We start from the raw sequence: 24,167 nt of genomic DNA, 5'->3' as shown, positions 1-24,167 counted from the left end.
ACTTGCATTTTCTACACAAAGAGTGTTTCATAACTGCTCAATCAAAAGTATGGTTTAGCTCTGTTAACTGAATGCACATATCTGAAATAAGTTTCACAGAATGCTTCTGTGTAGTTTTTATTTGAAGATATTCATTTTAACAATGTAGGCCTCTTAGCGCTTAGAAAGTCCAATTGCAGTTTCTACAGAAAGTGTGTTTCAGAACGGCTCAATCAAAAGTAAGGTTCAACTCTGTTAGTTGAATGCACAGAACAGAAAGAAGTTTCACAGAATGCTTCTGTGTAGTTTATATTTGAATATATTCCTTTTTCAACTATTACCCTCTTAGCGCTCCGAATGTCCACTTGCATTTTCTACAGAAAGGGTGTTCAGAACGGCTCAATCAAAAGTATTTTTTTACTCTGTTAGTTGAATGCACAGATCCGAAAGAAGTTTCACAGAATGCTTCTGTGTAGTTTTTATTTGTAGATATTCTTTTTCCCAATATAGGCCTTTTAGCGGTCAGAATGTCCAAATGCAATTTCTAGAGAAAGAGTGTTTCACAACGGCTCCATCAAAAGTAAGGTTCAACTCAGTTAGTTCAATGCACAGAACAGAAAGAAATTTCACAGAATGCTTCTGTGTAGTTTATAATTGAATATATTAATTTTTCCACTATTACCGTAATAGCGCTCCGAATGTCCACTTGCATTTTCTACAGAAAGAGTGTTCAGAACTGCGCAATCAAAAGTATGGTTTAACTCTGTTAGCTGAATGCTCAGATCAGAAAGAAGTTTCACAGAATGCTTCTTTATAGCTTATATTTGAATATATTCCTTTTTCCACTACTACCCTCTTAGCGCTCCAAATGTCCAGTTGCATTTTCTACAGAAAGAGTGTTCAGAACTGCACTATCAAAAGTATGGTTTAACTCTGTTAGCTGAATGCACATATCAGAAAGAAGTTTCACAGAATGATTCTGTGTAGTTTATATTTGAAGATAATCTTTTTTCCACTATTACCCTCTTAGCGCTCCGAATCTCCACTTTCATTTTCTACAGAAAGAGTGTTTCAGAACGGCTCAATCAAAACTAAGGTTCAGCTCTTTTAGTTGAATGCACAGAACAGAAAGAAGTTTCACAGAATGCTTCTGTGTAGTATTTAGTTGAAGATATTCCTTTTTCGACTATTGCCTTCTTAGCGCTCTGAATTTCCACTGGCAGTTTCTACACAAAGAGTGTTTCAGAACTGCTCCTTCAAAAGTAAGGCTCAGCTCTGTTAGTTGAATGCAGAGAACAGAAAGGAGTTTCAGAGAATGCTTCTGTGTAGTTTTTATTTGGATATATTCCTTTTTCCACTATTACTATCTTAGCGCTCCGAATGTCCTCTTGCATTTTCTACAGAAAGAGTGTTTCAGAACGGCTCAATCAAAACTAAGGTTCAACACTTTTAGTTGAATGCACAGAACAGAAAGAAGTTTCACGGAATGATTCTGTGTAGTTTTTATTTGTAGATATTCTTTTTCCCAATATAGGCCTCTTAGCGCTCAGAATGTCCAATTGCATTTTCTACAGAAAGAGTGTTCCAGAACGGCTCAATCAAAAGCAAGGTTCAACTCAGTTAGTTGAATGCAGAGAACAGAAGGAAGTTTCACAGAATGCTTCTGTGTAGTTTATATTTGAGTATATTGCTTTTTCCACTATTACCCTCTTAGCGCTCCGAATGTCCACTTGCATTTTCTACAGAAAGAGTGTTCAGAACTGCGCAATCAAAAGTATGGTTTAACTCTGTTAGCTGAATGCACATATCAGAAGTAAGTTTCACACAATGCTTCTGTGTAGTTTTTATTTGAATATATTATTTTTCCCAATATAGGCCTCTTTGGGCTCATAATGTCCAAATGCAGTTTCTACAGAAAGAGTGTCAGAACGGCTCAATCAAAAGCAAGGTTCAACTCAGTTAGTTGAATGTACAGAACAGAAAGATGTTTCATACAATGCTTCTGTGTAGTTTATATTTGAACATATACCTTTTTCCACTATTACCAACTTAGCGCTCCGAATGTCCAGTTGCATTTTCTACAGACAGAGTGTTTCAAAACTGCTCAGTCAAAAGTATGGTTTAACTCTGTTAGCTGAATGCTCAGATCAGAAAGAACTTTCACAGAATGCTTCTGTGTAGTTTATATTTGAATATATTTCTTTTTCCACTACTACCCTCGTAGCGCTCCAAATGTCCAGTTGCATTTTCTACAGAAAGAGTGTTCAGAACTGCTCAATCAAAGGTATGGTTTAATTCTGTTAGCTGAATGCACAGATCAGAGAGAAGTTTCACAGAATGATTCTGTGTAGTTTATATTTGAAGATATTACTATTTCCAGTATTACCCTCTTAGAGCTCCGAATGTACACTTGCATTTTCTACAGAAAGAGTGTTCAGAACTGCTCAATCAAAAGTATGGTTTTACTCTGTTAGTTGAATGCCCATATCAGAAATAAGTTTCACAGAATGCTTCTGTGTAATTTTTATTTGAAGATATTCTTTTTCCCAATATAGGCCTCTTAGCTCTCAGAATGTCCAATTGCAGTTTCTACAGAAAGAGTGTTTCAGAACCCCTCCATCAAAAGTAAGGTTCAACTCAGTTATTTAAATGCACAGAACAGAAAGAAGTTTCACAGAATGCTTCTGTGTAGTTTATATTTGAATATATTCCTTTTCCAGTATTACCGTCTTAGCGCTCCGAATATCCACTTGCATTTTCTACAGAAAGAGTGTTTCAGAATGGCTGAATCAAAAATAAGGTTCAACTCTGTTAGTTGAATGCACAGAAGTGAATGAAGTTTCATACAATGCTTCTGTGTAGTTTATATTTGAATATATTCCTTTTTCCACTACTACCCTTTTAGCGCTCCAAATGTCCAGTTGCATTTTCCACAGAAAGAGTGTTCAGAACTGCTCAATCAAAAGTATGGTTTAACTCTGTTAGCTGAATGCACAGATCAGAAATAAGTTTCACAGAATGATTCTGTGTAGTTGATATTTGAAGATATTCCTATTTCCACTATTACCCACTTAGCGCTCCAAATGTCCTGTAGCATTTTCTACAGAAAGAGTGTTTCAGAACTGCTCAATCAAAAGTATGGTTTAACTCTGTTAGCTGAGTGCCCAGATCAGAAAGAAGTTTCACAGAATGCTTCTGTGTAGTGTTTGTATGAAAATATTCTTTTTACCAATATAGGCCTCTTAGCGCTCAGAATGTCCAATTGCAGTTTCTATAGAAAGAGTGTTTCAGAACGGCTCAATGAAAAGTACGGTTCACCTCTTTTATTTGAATGCACAAAACAGGAAGAAGTTTCACAGAATGCTTCTGTGTAGTATTTAGTTGAAGATATCCCTTTATTGACTATTACACACTTAGCACTCCGAATGTCCACTGGCAGTTTCTACACAAAGAGTGTTTCAGAACTGTTCCTTCAAAAGTAAGGCTAAACTCTGTTAGTTGAATTCAGAGAACAGAAAGAGTTTCAGAGAATGCTTCTGTGTGGTTTTTATTTGGAGATAATCGTTTTTCCTCTATAAAAATCTTAGCGCTCCGAAGGTCCACTTGCATTTTCTACACAAAGAATGTTTCATAACTGCTCAATCAAAAGTATGGTTTAGATCTGTTAACTGAATGCACAGATCAGAAATAAGTTTCAGAGAATGCTTCTGTGTAGTTTTTATTTGGAGATATTCCTTTTTCCACTAATACAATCTTAGCGCTCCGAATGTCCACTTTCATTTTCTACAGAAAGAGTGTTTCAGAACGGCTCAATCAAAACAAAGGTTCAACACTTTTAGTTGAAAGCACAGAACAGAAAATGTTTCACAGAAGGCTTCTGTGTAGTTTTTATGTGTAGATATTCTTTTTCCCAATATAGGCCTCTTAGCGCTCAGAATGTCCAATTGCATTTTCTACAGAAAGAGAGTTTCAGAACGGCTCAATCAAAAGCAAGGTTTAACTCAGTTAGTTGAATGCAGAGATCAGAAAGAGGTTTCACAGAATGCTTCTGTGTAGTTTATATATGAATATATTGCTTTTTCCACTATTACCCTCTTAGCGCTCCGAATGTCCACTTGCATTTTCTACAGAAAGAGTGTTCAGAACTGTGCAATCAAATGTATGGTTTAACTCTGTTAGCTGAATGCACATATCACAAATAAGTTTCACACAATGCTTCTGTGTAGTTTTTATTTGAATATATTATTTTTCGCAATATAGGCCTCCTAGCGCTCAGAATGTCCAATTACATTTTCTACAGAAACAGGGTTTAAGAACGGCTCAATCAAAAGTAAGGTTCAACTCTGTTAGTTGAATGTACAGAACACAAAGTTGTTTCATACAATGCTTCTGTGTAGTTTATATTTGAACATATTCCTTTTTCCACTATTACCCACTTAGCGCTCCGAATGTCCAGTTGCATTTTCTACAGACAGAGTGTTTCAAAACTGCTCAATCAAAAGTATGGTTTAACTCTGTTAGCTGAATGTTCAGATCAGAAAAAGTTTCACAGAATGTTTCTCTGTAGTTTATATTTGAATATATTCTTTTTCTACTAATACCCTCTTAGCGCTCCAAATGTCCAGTTGCATTTTCTACAGAAAGAGTGTTCAGAACTGCTCAATGAAAAGTATGGTTTAACTCTGTTAGCTGAATGCACATATCAGAAATAAGTTTCACACAATGCTGCTGTTTAATTTTTATTTGAAGATATTATTTTTCCCAATATAGGCCTCTTAGCGCTCAGAATGTCCAATTGCAGTTTCTACAGAAAGTGTTTCAGAACGGCTCAATCAAAAGTAAGTTTCAAATCTGTTAGTTGAATGCACAGAACAGAAAGAAGTTTCATACAATGCTTCTGTGTAGTTTATTTTTGAACATATTCCTTTTTCCATTATTACCCACTGAGCGCTCCGAATGTCCAATTGCATTTTCTACAGACAGAGTTTTTCAAAACTGCTCAATCAAAAGTATGGTTTAACTCTGTTAGCTGAATGCTCAGATCAGAAAGAAGTTTCACAGAATGCTTCTGTGTAGTTTATATTTGAATATACACCTTTTTCCACTACTACCCTCTTAGCGCTCCAAATGTCCAGTTGCATTTTCTACAGAAAGAGTGTTCAGAACTGCTCAATCAAAAGTATGTTTTAACTCTGTTACCTGAATGCTCAGATCAGAAAGAAGTTTCACAGAATGATTCTGTGTAGTTTATATTTGAAGATATTCCTTTTTCCACTATTACACTGTTAGCGCTCCAAATCTCCACTTTCATTTTCTACAGAAAGAGTGTTTCAGAAAGGCTCAATCAAAACTAATGTTCAACTCTTTTAGTTGAATGCACAGAACAGAAAGAAGTTTCACAGAATGCTTCTGTGTAGTATTTAGTTGAAGATATTCCTTTTTCGACTATTACTGTCTTAGCGCTCCGAATGTCCACTGGCAGTTCCTACACAAAGAGTGTTTCAGAACTGCTCCTTCAAAAGTAAGGCTCAGCTCTGTTAGTTGAATGCACAGAACAGAAAGGAGTTTCAGAGAATGCTTCTGTGTAGTTTTTATTTGGAGATATTCCTTTTTTCACTATTACAATCTTAGCGCTCCGAATGTCCACTTGCATTTTCTACAGAAAGAGTGTTTCAGAACGGCTCAATCAAAACTAAGGTTCAACACTTTTAGTTGAATTCACAGAACAGAAAGAAGTTTCACAGAATGCTTCTGCGTAGTTTTCATGTGTAGATATTCTTTTTCCCAATATAGGCCTCTTAGCGCTCAGAATGTCCAATTGCAATTTCTACAGAAAAAGTGTTTCAGAACGGCTCAATCAAAAGCAAGTTTTAACTCAGTTAGTTGAATGCAGAGATCAGAAAGAAGTTTCACAGAATGCTTCTGTGAAATTTATATTTGAATATATTCCTTTTTCCACTATTACCCTCTTAGCGCTCCGAAAGTCCACTTGCATTTTCTACAGAAAGAGTGTTCAGAACTGTGCAATCAAATGTATGGTTTAAATCTGTTAGCTGAATGCACATATCAGAAATAGGTTTCACACAAGGCTTCTGTGTAGTTTTTATTTGAATATATTATTTTTCGCAATATAGGCCTCCTAGCGCTCAGAATGTCCAATTACAGTTTCTACAGAAACAGTGTTTAAGAACGGCTCAATCAAAAGTAAGGTTCAACTCTGTTAGTTGAATGTACAGAACACAAAGTTGTTTCATACAATGCTTCTGTGTAGTTTATAATTGAATATATTCCTTTTTCCACTATTACCGTATTAGCGCTCCGAATGTCCACTTGCATTTTCCACAGAAAGAGTGTTCAGAACTGCGCAATCAAAAGTATGGTTTAACTCTGTTAGCTGAATGCACATATCAGAAATAAGTTTCACACAATGCTGCTGTGTAGTTTTTATTTGAAGATATTATTTTTCCCAACATATGCCTCTTAGCGCTCAGAATATCCAATTGCAGTTTCTACACAAAGAGTGTTTCAGAACGGCTCAATCAAAAGTAAGGTTCAACTCTGATAGTTGAATGCACAGAACATAAAGAAGTTTCATACAATGCTTCTGTGTAGTTTATATTTGAACATATTCCTTTTTCCATTATTACCCACTTAGTGCTCCGAATGTAAAGTTGCATTTTCTACAGACAGAGTGTTTCAAATCTCCTCAATCAAAAGTATGGTTTAACTCTGTTAGCTGAATGCTCAGATCAGAAAGAAGTTTCACAGAATGCTTCTGTGTAGCTTATATTTGAATATATTCCTTTTTCCACTACTACCCTCTTAGCGCTCCAAATGTCCAGTTGCATTTTCTACAGAAAGAGTGTTCAGAACTGCTCTATCAAAAGTATGGTTTAATTCTGTTAGTTGAATGCACACATCAGAAAGAAGTTTAACAGAATGATTCTGTGTAGTTTATATTTGAAGATATTACTTTTTCCAGTATTACCCTCTTAGCGCTCCGAAGGTCCACTTGCATTATCTACAGAAGGAGTGTTCACAACGGCTAAATCAAAAGTATGGTTTTACTCTATTAGTTGAATGCCAATATCAGAAATAAGTTTCACAGAATGCTTCTGTGTAGTTTTTATTTGAAGATATTCCTTTTCCCAATATAGGCCTCTTAGCCCTCAGAATGTCCTATTGCAGTTTCTACAGAAAGAGTGTTTGAGAACGGCTTCATCAAAAGTAAGGTTCAACTCAGTTATTTGAATGCACAGAACAGAAAGAAGTTTCACAGAATGCTTCTGTGTAGTTTATATTTGAACATATTCCTTTTTTCACTATTACCCACTTAGCGCTCCAAATGTCCAGTAGCATTTTCTACAGAAAGAGTGTTTCAGAACTGCTCAATCAAAAGTATGGTTTAACTCTGTTAGCTGAATGCACAGATCAGAAAGAAGTTTAACAGAATGCTTCTGTGTAGTGTTTATATGAAAATATTCTTTTTACCAATATATGCCTCTTAGCGCTCAGAATGTCCAATTGCATTTTCTACAGAAAGAGAGTTTCAGAACGGCTCAATCAAAAGCAAGATTTAACTCAGTTAGTTGAATGCAGAGATCAGAAAGAAGTTTCACAGAATGCTTCTGTGTAGTTTATATATGAATATATTGCTTTTTCCACTATTACCCTCTTAGCGTTCCGAATGTCCACTTGCATTTTCTACAGAAAGAGTGTTCAGAACTGTGCAATCAAATGTATGGTTTAACTCTGTTAGCTGAATGCACATATCACAAATAAGTTTCACACAATGCTTCTGTGTAGTTTTTATTTGAATATATTATTTTTCGCAATATAGGCCTCCTAGCGCTCAGAATGTCCAATTACAGTTTCTACAGAAACAGTGTTTAAGAACGGCTCAATCAAAAGTAAGGTTCAACTCTGTTAGTTGAATGTACAGAACACAAAGTTGTTTCATACAATGCTTCTGTGTAGTTTATATTTGAACATATACCTTTTTCCACTATTACCCACTTAGCGCTCCGAATGTCCAGTTGCATTTTCTACAGACAGAGTGTTTCAAAACTGCTCAATCAAAAGTATGGTTTAACTCTGTTACCTGAATGCTCAGATCAGAAAAAGTTTCACAGAATGTTTCTCTGTAGTTTATATTTGAATATATTCTTTTTCAACTACTACCCTCTTAGCGCTCCAAATGTCCAGTTGCATTTTCTACAGAAAGAGTGTTCAGAACTGCTCAATCAAAAGTATGGTTTAACTCTGTTAGCTGAATGCACATATCAGAAATAAGTTTCACACAATGCTGCTGTGTAATTTTTATTTGAAGATATTATTTTTCCCAATATAGGCCTCTTAGCGCTCAGAATGTCCAATTGCAGTTTCTGCAGAAAGTGTTTCAGAACGGCTCAATCAAAAGTAAGTTTCAAATCTGTTAGTTGAATGCATAGAACAGAAAGAAGTTTCATACAATGCTTCTGTGTAGTTTATATTTGAACATATTCCTTTTTCCATTATTACCCACTGAGCGCTCCGAATGTCCAATTGCATTTTCTACAGACAGAGTTTTTCAAAACTGCTCAATCAAAAGTATGGTTTAACTCTGTTAGCTGAATGCTCAGATCAGAAAGAAGTTTCACAGAATGCTTCTGTGTAGTTTATATTTGAATATACACCTTTTTCCACTACTACCCTCTTAGCGCTCCAAATGTCCAGTTGCATTTTCTACAGAAAGAGTGTTCAGAACTGCTCAATCAAAAGTATGTTTTAACTCTGTTACCTGAATGCTCAGATCAGAAAGAAGTCTCACAGAATGATTCTGTGTAGTTTATATTTGAAGATATTCCTTTTTCCACTATTACACTGTTAGCGCTCCAAATCTCCACTTTCATTTTCTACAGAAAGAGTGTTTCAGAACGGCTCAATCAAAACTAATGTTCAACTCTTTTAGTTGAATTCACAGAACAGAAAGAAGTTTCACAGAATGCTTCTGTGTAGTATTTAGTTGAAGATATTCCTTTTTCGACTATTACCGTCTTAGCGCTCCGAATGTCCACTGGCAGTTCCTACACAAAGAGTGTTTCAGAACTGCTCCTTCAAAAGTAAGGCTCAGCTCTGTTAGTTGAATGCAGAGAACAGAAAGGAGTTTCAGAGAATGCTTCTGTGTAGTTTTTATTTGGAGATATTCCTTTTTTCACTATTACAATCTTAGCGCTCCGAATGTCCACTTGCATTTTCTACAGAAAGAGTGTTTCAGAACGGCTCAATCAAAACGAAGGTTCAACACTTTTAGTTGAATTCACAGAACAGAAAGAAGTTTCACAGAATGCTTCTGTGTAGTTTTCATGTGTAGATATTATTTTTCCCAATATAGGCCTCTTAGCGCTCAGAATGTCCAATTGCATTTTCTACAGAAATAGTGTTTCAGAACGGCTCAATAAAAAGCAAGTTTTAACTCAGTTAGTTGAATGCAGAGATCAGAAAGAAGTTTCACAGAATGCTTCTGTGTAATTTATATTTGAATATATTCCTTTTTCCACTATTACCCTCTTAGCGCTCCGAAAGTAAACTTGCATTTTCTACAGAAAGAGTGTTCAGAACTGTGCAATCAAATGTATGGTTTAAATCTGTTAGCTGAATGCACATATCAGAAATAAGATTCACACAATGCTTCTGTGTAATTTTTATTTGAATATATTATTTTTCGCAATGTAGGCCTCCTAGCGCTCAGAATGTCCAATTACAGTTTCTACAGAAACAGTGTTTAAGAACGGCTCAATCAAAAGTAAGGTTCAACTCTGTTAGTTGAATGTACAGAACACAAAGTTGTTTCATACAATGCTTCTGTGTAGTTTATATTTGAACATACTCCTTTTTCCACTATTACCCAATTAGCGCTCCGAATGTCCAGTTGCATTTTCTACAGACAGAGTGTTTCAAAACTGCTCAATCAAAAGTATGGATTAACTCTGTTAGCTGAATGCTCAGATCAGAAAGAAGTTTCACAGAATGCTTCTGTGTAGTTTATATTTGAATATATTCCTTTTTCCACTACTACTCTCTTAGCGCTCCAAATGGCCAGTTGCATTTTCTACAGAAAGAGTGTTCAGATCTGCTCAATCAAAAGTATGGTTTAACTCTGTTAGCTGAATGCACAGATCAGAAAGAAGTTTCACCGAATGATTCTCTGTAGTTTATATTTGAAGACATTCCTTTTTCCACTTTTACCCTCTTAGCGCTCCGAATCTCCACTTGCATTTTCTACAAAAAGAGTGTGTCATAACTGCTCAATCAAAAATATGTTTTATCTCTGTTAACTGAATTTACAGATCAGAAATAAGTTTCACAGAATGCATCTGTGTAGTTTTTATTTGAAGATATTCTTTTTCCCAATGTAGGCCTCTTAGCGCTTAGCATGTCCAATTGCAGTTTCTACAGAAAGAGTGTTTCAGAACGGCTCAATCAAAAGTAAGGTTCAACTCTGTTAGTTGAATGCACAGAACAGAAAGAATTTTCACAGAATGCTACTGTGTAGTTTATATTTGAATATATTCCTTTTTCCACTATTACCCTCTTAGCGCTCCGAATGTCCACTTGCATTTTTTACAGAAAGAGTGTTCAGAACTGCGCAATCAAAAGTATGGTTTAACTCTGTTAGCTTAATGAACATATCAGAAATAAGTTTCACACAATGCTTCTGTGTAGTTTTTATTTGAAGACATTATTTTTCCCAATATAGGCCTCTTATCGCTCAGAATGTCCAATTGCAGTTTCTACAGAAAGAGTGTTTCAGAAAGGCTCAATCAAAAGTAAGGTTCAACTCTGTTAGTTGAATGCACAGAACAGAAATAATTTTCATACAATGCTTCTGTGTAGTTTATATTTGAACATATTCTTTTTTCCACTATTAGCCACTTAGCGCTACGAATGTCCAGTTGCATTTTCTACAGACAGAGTGTTTCAAAACTGCTCAATCAAAAGTATGGTTTAACTCTGTTAGCTGAATGCTCAGATCAGAAAGAAGTTTCACAGAATGCTTCTGTGTAGTTTATATTTGAATATATTCCTTTTTCCACTACTACTCTCTTAGCGCTCCAAATGTCCAGTTGCATTTTCTACAGAAAGAGTGTTCAGATCTGCTCAATCAAAAGTATGGTTTAACTCTGTTAGCTGAATGCACAGATCAGAAAGAAGTTTCACAGAATGATTCTGTGTAGTTTATATTTGGAGACATTCCTTTTTCCACTATTACCCTCTTAGCGCTCCGAATCTCCACTTGCATTTTCTACAGAAAGAGTGTTTCAGAACGGCTCAATCAAAACTAAGGTTCAACTCTTTTAGTTGAAAAAACAGAACAGAAAGAAGTTTCACACAATTCTTCTGTGTAGTTTTTATTTGTAGACATTCTTTTTCCCAATATAGGCCTCTTAGCGCTCAGAATGTCCAATTGCAGTTTCTACAGAAAGAGTGTTTCAGAACGGCTCAATCAAAAGTAAGGTTCAACTCTGTTAGTTGAATGCACAGAACAGAAAGAAGTTTCATACAATGCTTCTGTGTAGTTTATATTTGAACATATTCTTTTCTCCACTGTTACCCACTTAGCGCTACGAATGTCCAGTTGCATTTTCTACAGACAGACTGTTTCAAAACTGCTCAATCAAAAGTATGGTTTAACTCTGTTAGCTGAATGCTCAGATCAGAAAGAAGTTTCACAGAATGCTTCTGTGTAGTTTATATTTGAATATATTCCTTTTTCCACTACTACGCTCTTAGCGCTCAAAATGTCCAGTTGCATTTTCTACAGAAAGAGTGTTCAGATCTGCTCAATCAAAAGTATGGTTTAACTCTGTTAGCTGAATGCACAGATCAGAAAGAAGTTTCACCGAATGATTCTGTGTAGTTTATATTTGAAGACATTCCTTTTTCCACTATTACCCTCTTAGCGCTCCGAATCTCCACTTGCATTTTCTACAAAAAGAGTGTTTCATAACTGCTCAATCAAAAATATGTTTTATCTCTGTTAACTGAATTTACAGATCAGAAATAAGTTTCACAGAAGGCATCTGTGTAGTTTTTATTTGAAGATATTCTTTTTCCCAATGTAGGCCTCTTAGCTCTTAGCATGTCCAATTGCAGTTTCTACAGAAAGAGTGTTTCAGAAAGGCTCAATCAAAAGTAAGGTTCAACTCTGTTAGTTGAATGCACAGAACAGAAAGAATTTTCACAGAATGCTACTGTGTAGTTTATATTTGAATATATTCCTTTTTCCACTATTACCCTCTTAGCGCTCCGAATGTCCACTTGCATTTTCTACAGAAAGAGTGTTCAGAACTGCGCAATCAAAAATATGGTTTAACTCTGTTAGCTTAATGAACACATCAGAAATAAGTTTCACACAATGCTTCTGTGTAGTTTTTATTTGAAGATATTATTTTTCCCAATATAGGCCTCTTAGCGCTCAGAATGTCCAATTGCAGTTTCTACAGAAAGAGTGTTTCAGAAAGGCTCAATCAAAACTAAGGTTCAACTCTGTTAGTTGAATGCACAGAACAGAAAGTAGTTTCATACAATGCTTCTGTGTAGTTTATATTTGAACATATTCTTTTTTCCACTATTACCCACTTAGCGATACGAATGTCCAGTTGCATTTTCTACAGACAGAGTGTTTCAAAACTGCTCAATCAAAAGTATGGTTTAACTCTGTTAGCTGAATGCTCAGAACAGAAAGAAGTTTCACAGAATGCTTCTGTGTAGTTTATATTTGAATATATTCCTTTTTCCACTACTACTCTCTTAGCGCTCCAAATGTCCAGTTGCATTTTCTACAGAAAGAGTGTTCAGATCTGCTCAATCAAAAGTATGGTTTAACTCTGTTAGCTGAATGCACAGATCAGAAAGAAGTTTCACAGAATGATTCTGTGTAGTTTATATTTGGAGACATTCCTTTTTCCACTATTACCCTCTTAGCGCTCCGAATCTCCACTTGCATTTTCTACAGAAAGAGTGTTTCAGAACGGCTCAATCAAAAATAAGGTTCAACTCTTTTAGTTGAACAAACAGAACAGAAAGAAGTTTCACACAATACTTCTGTGTAGTTTTCATTTGTAGACATTCATTTTCCCAATATAGGCCTCTTAGCGCTCAGAATGTCCAATTGCAGTTTCTACAGAAAGAGTGTTTCAGAAAGGCTCAATCAAAACTAAGGTTCAACTCTGTTAGTTGAATGCACAGAACAGAAATAAGTTTCATACAATGCTTCTGTGTAGTTTATATTTGAACATATTCTTTTTTCCACTATTACCCACTTAGCGCTACGAATGTCCAGTTGCATTTTCTACAGACAGAGTATTTCAAAACTGCTCAATCAAAAGTATTGTTTAACTCTGTTAGCTGAATGCTCAGATCAGAAAGAAGTTTCACAGAATGCTTCTGTGTAGTTTATATCTGAATATATTCCTTTTTCCACTACTACGCTCTTAGCGCTCCAAATGTCCAGTTGCATTTTCTACAGAAAGAGTGTTCAGATATGCTCAATCAAAAGTATGGTTTAACTCTGTTAGCTGTATGCACAGATCAGAAAGAAGTTTCACCGAATGATTCTGTGTAGTTTATATTTGAAGACATTCCTTTTTCCACTATTACCCTCTTAGCGCTCCGAATCTCCACTTGCATTTTCTACAAAAAGAGTGTTTCATAACTGCTCAATCAAAAATATGTTTTATCTCTGTTAACTGAATTTACAGATCAGAAATAAGTTTCACAAAATGCATCTGTGTAGTTTTTATTTGAAGATATTCTTTTCCCAATGTAGGCCTCTTAGCGCTCAGAATGTCCAATTGCACTTTCTACAGAAAGAGTGTTTCAGAAAGGCTCAATCAAAAGTAAGGTTCAACCCTGTTAGTTGAATGCACAGAACAGAAAGAAGTTTCATACAATGCTTCTGTGTAGTTTATATTTGAACATATTCTTTTTTCCACTATTACCCACTTAGCGCTACGAATGTCCAGTTGCATTTTCTACAGACAGAGTGTTTCAAAACTGCTCAATCAAAAGTATGGTTTAACTCTGTTAGCTGAATGCTCAGATCAGAATGAAGTTTCACAGAATGCTTCTGTGTAGTTTATATATGAATATATTCCTTTTTCCACTACTACTCTCTTAGCGCTCCAAATGTCCAGTTGCATTTTCTACAGAAAGAGTGTTCAGATCTGCTCAATCAAAAGTATGGTTTAACTCTGTTAGCTGAATGCACAGATCAGAAAGAAGTTTCACAGAATGATTCTGTGTAGTTTATATTTGGAGACATTCCTTTTTCCACTATTACCCTCTTAGCGCTCCGAATCTCCACTTGCATTTTCTACAGAAAGAGTGTTTCAGAACGGCTCAATCAAAACTAAGGTTCAACTCTTTTAGTTGAACAAACAGAACAGAAAAAGTTTCACACAATTCTTCTGTGTAGTTTTTATTTGTAGACATTCTTTTTCCCAATATAGGCCTCTTAGCGCTCAGAATGTCCAATTGCAGTTTCTACAGAAAGAGTGTTTCAGAACGGCTCAATCAAAAGTAAGGTTCAACTCTGTTAGTTGAATGCACAGAACAGAAAGAAGTTTCATACAATGCTTCTGTGTAGTTTATATTTGAACATATTCTTTTCTCCACTGTTACCCACTTAGCGCTACGAATGTCCAGTTGCATTTTCTACAGACAGAGTGTTTCAAAACTGCTCAATCAAAAGTATGGTTTAACTCTGTTAGCTGAATGCTCAGATCAGAAAGAAGTTTCACAGAATGCTTCTGTGTAGTTTATATTTGAATATATTCCTTTTTCCACTACTACGCTCTTAGCGCTCCAAATGTCCAGTTGCATTTTCTACAGAAAGAGTGTTCAGATCTGCTCAATCAAAAGTATGGTTTAACTCTGTTAGCTGAATGCACAGATCAGAAAGAAGTTTCACCGAATGATTCTGTGTAGTTTATATTTGAAGACATTCCTTTTTCCACTATTACCCTCTTAGCGCTCCGAATCTCCACTTGCATTTTCTACAAAAAGAGTGTTTCATAACTGCTCAATCAAAAATATGTTTTATCTCTGTTAACTGAATTTACTGATCAGAAATAAGTTTCACAGAAAGCATCTGTGTAGTTTTTATTTGAAGATATTCTTTTTCCCAATGTAGGCCTCTTAGCGCTTAGCATGTCCAATTGCAGTTTCTACAGAAAGAGTGTTTCAGAAAGGCTCAATCAAAAGTAAGGTTCAACTCTGTTAGTTGAATGCACAGAACAGAAAGAATTTTCACAGAATGCTACTGTGTAGTTTATATTTGAATATATTCCTTTTTCCACTATTACCCTCTTAGCGCTCCGAATGTCCACTTGCATTTTCTACAGAAAGAGTGTTCAGAACTGCGCAATCAAAAATATGGTTTAACTCTGTTAGCTTAATGAACACATCAGAAATAAGTTTCACACAATGCTTCTGTGTAGTTTTTATTTGAAGATATTCTTTTTCCCAATGTAGGCCTCTTAGCGCTCAGAATGTCCAATTGCAGTTTCTACAGAAAGAGTGTTTCAGAAAGGCTCAATCAAAACTAAGGTTCAACTCTGTTAGTTGAATGCACAGAACAGAAAGTAGTTTCATACAATGCTTCTGTGTAGTTTATATTTGAACATATTCTTTTTTCCACTATTACCCACTTAGCGCTACGAATGTCCAGTTGCATTTTCTACAGACAGAGTGTTTCAAAACTGCTCAATCAAAAGTATGGTTTAACTCTGTTAGCTGAATGCTCAGAACAGAAAGAAGTTTCACAGAATGCTTCTGTGTAGTTTATATTTGAATATATTCCTTTTTCCACTACTACTCTCTTAGCGCTCCAAATGTCCAGTTGCATTTTCTACAGAAAGAGTGTTCAGATCTGCTCAATCAAAAGTATGGTTTAACTCTGTTAGCTGAATGCACAGATCAGAAAGAAGTTTCACAGAATGATTCTGTGTAGTTTATATTTGGAGACATTCCTTTTTCCACTATTACCCTCTTAGCGCTCCGAATCTCCACTTGCATTTTCTACAGAAAGAGTGTTTCAGAACGGCTCAATCAAAAATAAGGTTCAACTCTTTTAGTTGAACAAACAGAACAGAAAGAAGTTTCACACAATACTTCTGTGTAGTTTTCATTTGTAGACATTCTTTTTCCCAATATAGGCCTCTTAGCGCTCAGAATGTCCAATTGCAGTTTCTACAGAAAGAGTGTTTCAGAAAGGCTCAATCAAAACTAAGGTTCAACTCTGTTAGTTGAATGCACAGAACAGAAATAAGTTTCATACAATGCTTCTGTGTAGTTTATATTTGAACATATTCTTTTTTCCACTATTACCCACTTAGCGCTACGAATGTCCAGTTGCATTTTCTACAGACAGAGTATTTCAAAACTGCTCAATCAAAAGTATTGTTTAACTCTGTTAGCTGAATGCTCAGATCAGAAAGAAGTTTCACAGAATGCTTCTGTGTAGTTTATATCTGAATATATTCCTTTTTCCACTACTACGCTCTTAGCGCTCCAAATGTCCAGTTGCATTTTCTACAGAAAGAGTGTTCAGATATGCTCAATCAAAAGTATGGTTTAACTCTGTTAGCTGTATGCACAGATCAGAAAGAAGTTTCACCGAATGATTCTGTGTAGTTTATATTTGAAGACATTCCTTTTTCCACTATTACCCTCTTAGCGCTCCGAATCTCCACTTGCATTTTCTACAAAAAGAGTGTTTCATAACTGCTCAATCAAAAATATGTTTTATCTCTGTTAACTGAATTTACAGATCAGAAATAAGTTTCACAAAATGCATCTGTGTAGTTTTTATTTGAAGATATTCTTTTCCCAATGTAGGCCTCTTAGCGCTCAGAATGTCCAATTGCAGTTTCTACAGAAAGAGTGTTTCAGAAAGGCTCAATCAAAAGTAAGGTTCAACCCTGTTAGTTGAATGCACAGAACAGAAAGAAGTTTCATACAATGCTTCTGTGTAGTTTATATTTGAACATATTCTTTTTTCCACTATTACCCACTTAGCGCTACGAATGTCCAGTTGCATTTTCTACAGACAGAGTGTTTCAAAACTGCTCAATCAAAAGTATGGTTTAACTCTGTTAGCTGAATGCTCAGATCAGAATGAAGTTTCACAGAATGCTTCTGTGTAGTTTATATATGAATATATTCCTTTTTCCACTACTACTCTCTTAGCGCTCCAAATGTCCAGTTGCATTTTCTACAGAAAGAGTGTTCAGATCTGCTCAATCAAAAGTATGGTTTAACTCTGTTAGCTGAATGCACAGATCAGAAAGAAGTTTCACAGAATGATTCTGTGTAGTTTATATTTGGAGACATTCCTTTTTCCACTATTACCCTCTTAGCGCTCCGAATCTCCACTTGCATTTTCTACAGAAAGAGTGTTTCAGAACGGCTCAATCAAAACTAAGGTTCAACTCTTTTAGTTGAACAAACAGAACAGAAAAAGTTTCACACAATTCTTCTGTGTAGTTTTTATTTGTAGACATTCTTTTTCCCAATATAGGCCTCTTAGCGCTCAGAATGTCCAATTGCAGTTTCTACAGAAAGAGTGTTTCAGAACGGCTCAATCAAAAGTAAGGTTCAACTCTGTTAGTTGAATGCACAGAACAGAAAGAAGTTTCATACAATGCTTCTGTGTAGTTTATATTTGAACATATTCTTTTCTCCACTGTTACCCACTTAGCGCTACGAATGTCCAGTTGCATTTTCTACAGACAGAGTGTTTCAAAACTGCTCAATCAAAAGTATGGTTTAACTCTGTTAGCTGAATGCTCAGATCAGAAAGAAGTTTCACAGAATGCTTCTGTGTAGTTTATATTTGAATATATTCCTTTTTCCACTACTACGCTCTTAGCGCTCCAAATGTCCAGTTGCATTTTCTACAGAAAGAGTGTTCAGATCTGCTCAATCAAAAGTATGGTTTAACTCTGTTAGCTGAATGCACAGATCAGAAAGAAGTTTCACCGAATGATTCTGTGTAGTTTATATTTGAAGACATTCCTTTTTCCACTATTACCCTCTTAGCGCTCCGAATCTCCACTTGCATTTTCTACAAAAAGAGTGTTTCATAACTGCTCAATCAAAAATATGTTTTATCTCTGTTAACTGAATTTACTGATCAGAAATAAGTTTCACAGAAGGCATCTGTGTAGTTTTTATTTGAAGATATTCTTTTTCCCAATGTAGGCCTCTTAGCGCTTAGCATGTCCAATTGCAGTTTCTACAGAAAGAGTGTTTCAGAAAGGCTCAATCAAAAGTAAGGTTCAACTCTGTTAGTTGAATGCACAGAACAGAAAGAATTTTCACAGAATGCTACTGTGTAGTTTATATTTGAATATATTCCTTTTTCCACTATTACCCTCTTAGCGCTCCGAATGTCCACTTGCATTTTCTACAGAAAGAGTGTTCAGAACTGCGCAATCAAAAATATGGTTTAACTCTGTTAGCTTAATGAACACATCAGAAATAAGTTTCACACAATGCTTCTGTGTAGTTTTTATTTGAAGATATTATTTTTCCCAATATAGGCCTCTTAGCGCTCAGAATGTCCAATTGCAGTTTCTACAGAAAGAGTGTTTCAGAAAGGCTCAATCAAAACTAAGGTTCAACTCTGTTAGTTGAATGCACAGAACAGAAAGTAGTTTCATACAATGCTTCTGTGTAGTTTATATTTGAACATATTCTTTTTTCCACTATTACCCACTTAGCGCTACGAATGTCCAGTTGCATTTTCTACAGACAGAGTGTTTCAAAACTGCTCAATCAAAAGTATGGTTTAACTCTGTTAGCTGAATGCTCAGAACAGAAAGAAGTTTCACAGAATGCTTCTGTGTAGTTTATATTTGAATATATTCCTTTTTCCACTACTACTCTCTTAGCGCTGCAAATGTCCAGTTGCATTTTCTACAGAAAGAGTGTTCAGATCTGCTCAATCAAAAGTATGGTTTAACTCTGTTAGCTGAATGCACAGATCAGAAAGAAGTTTCACAGAATGATTCTGTGTAGTTTATATTTGGAGACATTCCTTTTTCCACTATTACCCTCTTAGCGCTCCGAATCTCCACTTGCATTTTCTACAGAAAGAGTGTTTCAGAACGGCTCAATCAAAAATAAGGTTCAACTCTTTTAATTGAACAAACAGAACAGAAAGAAGTTTCACACAATTCTTCTGTGTAGTTTTTATTTGTAGACATTCTTTTTCCCAATATAGGCCTCTTAGCGTTCAGAATGTCCAATTGCAGTTTCTACAGAAAGAGTGTTTCAGAACGGCTCAATCAAAAGTAAGGTTCAACTCTGTTAGTTGAATGCACAGAACAGAAAGAAGTTTCATACAATGCTTCTGTGTAGTTTATATTTGAACATATTCTTTTTTCCACTATTACCCACTTAGCGCTACGAATGTCCAGTTGCATTTTCTACAGACAGAGTGTTTCAAAACTGCTCAATCAAAAGTATGGTTTAACTCTGTTAGCTGAATGCTCAGATCAGAAAGAAGTTTCACAGAATGCTTCTGTGTAGTTTATATTTGAATATATTCCTTTTTCCACTACTACGCTCTTAGCGCTCCAAATGTCCAGTTGCATTTTCTACAGAAAGAGTGTTCAGATCTGCTCAATCAAAAGTATGGTTTAACTCTGTTAGCTGAATGCAGAGATCAGAAAGAAGTTTCACCGAATGATTCTGTGTAGTTTATATTTGGAGACATTCCTTTTTCCACTATTACCCTCTTAGCGCTCCGAATCTCCACTTGCATTTTCTACAAAAAGAGTGTTTCATAACTGCTCAATCAAAAATATGTTTTATCTCTGTTAACTGAATTTACAGATCAGAAATAAGTTTCACAGAAGGCATCTGTGTAGTTTTTATTTGAAGATATTCTTTTTCCCAATGTAGGCCTCTTAGCGCTTAGCATGTCCAATTGCAGTTTCTACAGAAAGAGTGTTTCAGAAAGGCTCAATCAAAAGTAAGGTTCAACTCTGTTAGTTGAATGCACAGAACAGAAAGAATTTTCACAGAATGCTACTGTGTAGTTTATATTTGAATATATTCCTTTTTCCACTATTACCCTCTTAGCGCTCCGAATGTCCACTTGCATATTCTACAGAAAGAGTGTTCAGAACTGCGCAATCAAAAATATGGTTTAACTCTGTTAGCTTAATGAACACATCAGAAATAAGTTTCACACAATGCTTCTGTGTAGTTTTTATTTGAAGATATTCTTTTTCCCAATGTAGGCCTCTTAGCGCTCAGAATGTCCAATTGCAGTTTCTACAGAAAGAGTGTTTCAGAAAGGCTCAATCAAAAGTAAGGTTCAACTCTGTTAGTTGAATGCACAGAACAGAAAGAAGTTTCATACAATGCTTCTGTGTAGTTTATATTTGAACATATTCTTTTTTCCACTATTACCCACTTAGCGCTACGAATGTCCAGTTGCATTTTCTACAGACAGAGTGTTTAAAAACTGCTCAATCAAAAGTATGGTTTAACTCTGTTAGCTGAATGCTCAGATCAGAAAGAAGTTTCACAGAATGCTTCTGTGTAGTTTATATTTGAATATATTCCTTTTTCCACTACTACTCTCTTAGCGCTCCAAATGTCCAGTTGCATTTTCTACAGAAAGAGTGTTCAGATTTGCTCAATCAAAAGTATGTTTTAACTCTGTTAGCTGAATGCACAGATCAGAAAGAAGTTTCACAGAATGATTCTGTGTAGTTTATATTTGGAGACATTCCTTTTTCCACTATTACCCTCTTAGCGCTCCGAATCTCCACTTGCATTTTCTACAGAAAGAGTGTTTCAGAACGGCTCAATCAAAACTAAGGTTCAACTCTTTTAGTTGAACAAACAGAACAGAAAGAAGTTTCACACAATTCTTCTGTGTAGTTTTTATTTGTAGACATTCTTTTTCCCAATATAGGCCTCTTAGCGCTCAGAATGTCCAATTGCAGTTTCTACAGAAAGAGTGTTTCAGAACGGCTCAATCAAAAGTAAGGTTCAACTCTGTTAGTTGAATGCACAGAACAGAAAGAAGTTTCATACAATGCTTCTGTGTAGTTTATATTTGAACATATTCTTTTTTCCACTATTACCCACTTAGCGCTACGAATGTCCAGTTGCATTTTCTACAGACAGAGTGTTTCAAAACTGCTCAATCAAAAGTATGGTTTAACTCTGTTAGCTGAATGCTCAGATCAGAAAGAAGTTTCACAGAATGCTTCTGTGTAGTTTATATTTGAATATATTCCTTTTTCCACTACTACGCTCTTAGCGCTCCAAATGTCCAGTTGCATTTTCTACAGAAAGAGTGTTCAGATCTGCTCAATCAAAAGTATGGTTTAACTCTGTTAGCTGAATGCACAGATCAGAAAGAAGTTTCACCGAATGATTCTGTGTAGTTTATATTTGAAGACATTCCTTTTTCCACTATTACCCTCTTAGCGCTCCGAATCTCCACTTGCATTTTCTACAAAAAGAGTGTTTCATAACTGCTCAATCAAAAATATGTTTTATCTCTGTTAACTGAATTTACAGATCAGAAATAAGTTTCACAGAAGGCATCTGTGTAGTTTTTATTTGAAGATATTCTTTTTCCCAATGTAGGCCTCTTAGCGCTTAGCATGTCCAATTGCAGTTTCTACAGAAAGAGTGTTTCAGAAAGGCTCAATCAAAAGTAAGGTTCAACTCTGTTAGTTGAATGCACAGAACAGAAAGAATTTTCACAGAATGCTACTGTGTAGTTTATATTTGAATATATTCCTTTTTCCACTATTACCCTCTTAGCGCTCCGAATGTCCACTTGCATATTCTACAGAAAGAGTGTTCAGAACTGCGCAATCAAAAATATGGTTTAACTCTGTTAGCTTAATGAACACATCAGAAATAAGTTTCACACAATGCTTCTGTGTAGTTTTTATTTGAAGATATTCTTTTTCCCAATGTAGGCCTCTTAGCGCTCAGAATGTCCAATTGCAGTTTCTACAGAAAGAGTGTTTCAGAAAGGCTCAATCAAAAGTAAGGTTCAACTCTGTTAGTTGAATGCACAGAACAGAAAGAAGTTTCATACAATGCTTCTGTGTAGTTTATATTTGAACATATTCTTTTTTCCACTATTACCCACTTAGCGCTACGAATGTCCAGTTGCATTTTCTACAGACAGAGTGTTTCAAAACTGCTCAATCAAAAGTATGGTTTAACTCTGTTAGCTGAATGCTCAGATCAGAAAGAAGTTTCACAGAATGCTTCTGTGTAGTTTATATATGAATATATTCCTTTTTCCACTACTACTCTCTTAGCGCTCCAAATGTCCAGTTGCATTTTCTACAGAAAGAGTGTTCAGATCTGCTCAATCAAAAGTATGGTTTAACTCTGTTAGCTGAATGCACAGATCAGAAAGTAGTTTCACAGAATGATTCTGTGTAGTTTATATTTGGAGACATTCCTTTTTCCACTATTACCCTCTTAGCGCTCCGAATCTCCACTTGCATTTTCTACAGAAAGAGTGTTTCAGAACGGCTCAATCAAAACTAAGGTTCAACTCTTTTAGTTGAACAAACAGAACAGAAAGAAGTTTCACACAATTCTTCTGTGTAGTTTTTATTTGTAGACATTCTTTTTCCCAATATAGGCCTCTTAGCGCTCAGAATGTCCAATTGCAGTTTCTACAGAAAGAGTGTTTCAGAACGGCTCAATCAAAAGTAAGGTTCAACTCTGTTAGTTGAATGCACAGAACAGAAAGAAGTTTCATACAATGCTTCTGTGTAGTTTATATTTGAACATATTCTTTTCTCCACTGTTACCCACTTAGCGCTACGAATGTCCAGTTGCATTTTCTACAGACAGAGTGTTTCAAAACTGCTCAATCAAAAGTATGGTTTAACTCTGTTAGCTGAATGCTCAGATCAGAAAGAAGTTTCACAGAATGCTTCTGGGTAGTTTATATTTGAATATATTCCTTTTTCCACTACTACGCTCTTAGCGCTCCAAATGTCCAGTTGCATTTTCTACAGAAAGAGTGTTCAGATCTGCTCAATCAAAAGTATGGTTTAACTCTGTTAGCTGAATGCACAGATCAGAAAGAAGTTTCACCGAATGATTCTGTGTAGTTTATATTTGAAGACATTCCTTTTTCCACTATTACCCTCTTAGCGCTCCGAATCTCCACTTGCATTTTCTACAAAAAGAGTGTTTCATAACTGCTCAATCAAAAATATGTTTTATCTCTGTTAACTGAATTTACAGATCAGAAATAAGTTTCACAGAAGGCATCTGTGTAGTTTTTATTTGAAGATATTCTTTTTCCCAATGTAGGCCTCTTAGCGCTTAGCATGTCCAATTGCAGTTTCTACAGAAAGAGTGTTTCAGAAAGGCTCAATCAAAAGTAAGGTTCAACTCTGTTAGTTGAATGCACAGAACAGAAAGAATTTTCACAGAATGCTACTGTGTAGTTTATATTTGAATATATTCCTTTTTCCACTATTACCCTCTTAGCGCTCCGAATGTCCACTTGCATTTTCTACAGAAAGAGTGTTCAGAACTGCGCAATCAAAAATATGGTTTAACTCTGTTAGCTTAATGAACATATCAGAAATAAGTTTCACACAATGCTTCTGTGTAGTTTTTATTTGAAGATATTATTTTTCCCAATATAGGCCTCTTAGCGCTCAGAATGTCCAATTGCAGTTTCTACAGAAAGAGTGTTTCAGAAAGGCTCAATCAAAACTAAGGTTCAACTCTGTTAGTTGAATGCACAGAACAGAAAGTAGTTTCATACAATGCTTCTGTGTAGTTTATATTTGAACATATTCTTTTTTCCACTATTACCCACTTAGCGCTACGAATGTCCAGTTGCATTTTCTACAGACAGAGTGTTTCAAAACTGCTCAATCAAAAGTATGGTTTAACTCTGTTAGCTGAATGCTCAGAACAGAAAGAAGTTTCACAGAATGCTTCTGTGTAGTTTATATTTGAATATATTCCTTTTTCCACTACTACTCTCTTAGCGCTGCAAATGTCCAGTTGCATTTTCTACAGAAAGAGTGTTCAGATCTGCTCAATCAAAAGTATGGTTTAACTCTGTTAGCTGAATGCACAGATCAGAAAGAAGTTTCACAGAATGATTCTGTGTAGTT

The sequence above is a fragment of the Symphalangus syndactylus genome, chromosome 13, assembly GCF_028878055.3.
Source record: "Symphalangus syndactylus isolate Jambi chromosome 13, NHGRI_mSymSyn1-v2.1_pri, whole genome shotgun sequence".
NCBI lineage: Eukaryota > Metazoa > Chordata > Mammalia > Primates > Hylobatidae > Symphalangus > Symphalangus syndactylus.
This window is presented reverse-complemented; position numbering follows the sequence as displayed.